The sequence below is a fragment of the Cibotium barometz genome, chromosome 39 (assembly GCF_041138505.1).
Source record: "Cibotium barometz isolate CiBa-2024 chromosome 39, ASM4113850v1, whole genome shotgun sequence".
Lineage (NCBI taxonomy): Eukaryota > Viridiplantae > Streptophyta > Polypodiopsida > Cyatheales > Cibotiaceae > Cibotium > Cibotium barometz.
Genome location: NC_141084.1, coordinates 24,579,532 through 24,583,635, shown reverse-complemented (window position 1 = coordinate 24,583,635; position 4,104 = coordinate 24,579,532).

Genomic DNA, 4,104 nt, shown 5'->3' with positions numbered 1-4,104 from the left:
CATCGGCCCCACTGTGGGCGAGGACTCACGCCGCCGACCTGTCGCCCTCTCAGGCTCTGTCGCTCGATCCTCTTGCCCCTCTCAGGCTCTGTCGCTCAGAGGGATGTCTACGCGCTAGGGTGGGCTTATTCACCACACTAGCCTGGGCCCTCAGAACTAGACAGCATCACAATCACTCGCCTAAATCAGTGAACCTCATTCTCCCAATGGTATGAGGGATACCATGGGCCAACTTCAGGCCTTACTAACGTCTCCACCGTCTGGCTACATACACAAGCACGAGAATGGGGCAACGTCAAGGCAGGGAGAAGTTATACCTGTATCTTAATTTAACCAAGATAACAATCCATTTACTCAACTAAACCATAGGACTAGAATCCACATTATCTTCTTATTAAGAAAACAACCCTTTCACAAAGATTTTAACATTTCAACTTGAGATTGCGATAAGACATTCTTTATCAAGGCATATGATGTTGTTTAAAAGAATAAAAACTTTAACTAGTAAATCAATCAAATAGATCACCTATTAAAAATTAATAGAGAAGCTGGGGCCATACCTCAACCCCTAAGAATGATATATAACTGAAAAACAAAATATATATATATACCTTATAGAAATTTATCGTTTATCATTTTCTTTGCTTGTTAATAAGTGTTTCAGAACTTGATATATAAGAATAGAGAGTCTTCTAATACCTTCTCTTATGATTGAAATCATCCGCGATCATCCCCAAGCTTTATCTCCTCTTACTCGTACTCCAACTTTTCTCTCTTTCGAAGGTCTATGGCAAAGTAGCCTTCTCTTGCAGGGTTACGGCATACTATTATTTCTTTAAAGGAAAAGCTATGGAGTAGTAGTCTCTTTCTCATAAAGGTCATAGCAAGCTAGATTTCTTTTACAAGAGATTAGATAAGAATGAAGGGATATATGCATCTCAAGGTCTAGAATCACCTTGTGGCTACTATAGCTGCATTCTTACAGTTTCCCTGTGTAGAGACCTTGACAGAACTAACGAATTGTTTCAGCCATAACTCTCTGGTAAAAACTCAGAATATGGTCATTGGGAGAGCTCACAAGTATTTTATTGCAAGGGAATGAATGTGTATTCTATTGTAAGAGAATGAATATGCATTGCTTTAATGTCAAAATTGACTTATGACTAGCTTTCACACTAGGCCATGTAGAACTTAAAATAGTCCATAGACACTAGTTATAATCCTAAGAAACTATGTACATGAAGTTTATCCTAAGAAAATAGTTATAATACTAACATGAAGTTTATCATTTTCCCATTTGGCATTAAGATCAAGGTAAGGTCGCTTTATAAATTCAAGTAGGTACCTTACGTTAGGTCGGGCAAGTGAAACCATGTTAACCTATGAAGTGGTTAACATGTCCCCCCTCCAAACTTGGTGGTGCAAGGAACTCAAGGTAAGGTCACTTTATAAAGTCAAGTGCCATCTTGGCTTAAATTCATGCAAATACCTTACGTTAGGTCGAGCAAGTGAAACCATGTTAACTTATGAAGTGGGTAACATGTCCCCCTTCCAAACTTGGTGATGCATCCTTGCATCACCAAGTTTGGGTGGTGTAGATGCTCTCAACTTGGAGAGGTGTGGATGGTTGAAGGATATAGTTGGTGAGTCCAAGTGCTTCATGGCCTATTAGAGATAGGGTTTAATTTGACGATGAGTTAGGAGACATGTTAAGGCTACATGTGGTGTAATGTAGGCAAAGAAATGCTTAATATGAGGCCTTATCTTCGGGTTTGTGAGTTGGTTGGGCCCGTGTAGTACAAGGAAAGAGGGCATGTGGGATTCATGCACCAAGACCACTTGCATTTGATTAGCAAAGACCGATTTCCTAAATGTTTGGAAGGGCAAGGTATATTTCCCAGATCTCATGGTGAAACTAGAGACTAGGGTGATGTGTTGTGCTTTGGTTAAGGTAGTTGAACAAAAGGTAAGGTCTCATGAAGAGTACAAGGAGTTCTCATTGAAGTTGTTAGGAGGTTTCTGCCCACTCAAAGAGGATTCTTGTACCATGGACTAGGTTTTTGCCCACCATGGCCCCCTATCCAAGATTTACCTAGACGGTTGTCGATGATGTGGCATGGTGCATGTGTTACCTAGATGGTTATCAATGATGTGGCTTAGTGCATGTGTTAGCTATTATAAAGGCGTGTCCATGTATGTAATACTCCAAGTGAGAGACACCAAGCCTCAGAGGCGTCTGTTCCTGATATGGATGCTAACTAGTCTGGCTCGGAAACAAGAAGCATGAATCCTATGGAGGAAGGAGTAATCCTTCCTAGAACCACAACGGGAAATGGTTATTGAGACACCAACTACTTCAGTAGCTTTTGGCCTGGCCAACTCATAGAACATGAACCTTGGTGTGTTTAGAATAGTGTGGAGACCCGCTGTCCCCCTCTGGCTTCACTGCATCTAACCCCAGCATGAGTAGTGCAGGGAGATTTAGGTTCAGCATGACTACAAAGGCCACAACAACCACTCAAGCCACTAGGGCAAATGAGTGCACTCAACCATGGAAGCCATGCGGCATGGAGTAGGGAGCTTTGGGTTAGATACAACTCTAGGAGGAGCATACATGTCACAATACAAACCAGCCTTGCATGACTATCCTCCATAGTATCCAAACTTGCCTCGAGAACAAGGGTAACACCCATAATATACCTTGTCTCCACCAACGTACCCATACATACCCATAATACCACCCATAGCCACTACCTCACCCACCACTTTCACCTGCTGCTACCCTTGGCACTAACCACAGAAGATATCTTGAGTATTGCAACCCAAATAGGGATGGGGGTAGCAATAGGACTAGTAACAACACCTCCACAGGCTATAGTTATAGTAAGACCAAACCACATCTATACCCTAGTAGATGCTAGTTGGTTTGGTGTTCAAGGGTAAGGAAAGATAACATAGAACAACAACATTTGTACCCTAGATGTGAGTTGGTCTGGTGTTCAATATGCCATGCCAACCATACAAGCACAAAATTCCCCCAGCTATAAGACCAAGGCTAGGAGGTATATGGTGTGTATACCTCATGGGAAACCAAACTATCCATTCCTACAAAAGTCAGCCTCAGAGGTAGTATAACTGATGGTTGCACCAGCTCCACCTGACTGACACCTAGCCTTGCCAGCTCCACTGGCAAGACCCATGCTTACCAACGCACCTCAACCAAAGAAATATGTGCCCAAAGAGGATGTTGAGAAATGTGGTGCACAAGAAAGGTAGGGAATGAGTATGAGTAATCCCATAAGCTTCCATAGCCATAGCTGTTTTTTTAAACATGGTATATCAAAGCCTCCCCTCTCCTCATGAGCTTCTCCATATTAAGCTTAGGTCATTTTCTTCAATTTCATTAGTAGTAACTACCTCATTAAGGTCACTAATCTCAACTTAATCTAACCTTATTTTCTTATTCCCATTGTGGCCCAAAAGTGGTGCCCAAGCTGCCACTTGCTTCACATCTCTAGGCGACCAATCTCACCAGACGAACTCGACGGATGTGCTCTCCAACTCGCGATTTTCCACCTATAACATCAACTAGTTATTTTAGTCATTCCACCTCTTTGCTTACAATCAACCCAAACCCTTTTATGTATAGGTTAGCAATGCCATAAGCTACTCACAAACCAAATTTGAGTGCATATCATCCATCGGTGTGAGCATAGGAAGAAAAAAAAACAGGTAGAGAAAATCGCCTCTGTATAGCATGTTTTGAGGTAGTTTCTTGGCTTCATCCAAAGCTACCTATCAAGCTCTTCAAGACCATGGTAAAAGCCCCATCAATATCCTCTCCATTGAGCTCAATTGAAGCCTCCAAATTTGTAGCATGTTATAATTAGTATCATTAAGTTGAAATTAGTATAATTTATCCTTAATTAGAAAAAATTATGCACAATTGGTCCTGCAAATCTCTAATTGGGGTACTAGTTCATCTTCAGAAACATTTATTTGCATCCAAAATCTCTCTCACCTCTTGCAATCCATGTTTTTCATATTTTTTAAGTTCATGAAGCACCTTATTTTTTACTAGTTTTTTTTTTTTTTGCACTAAGC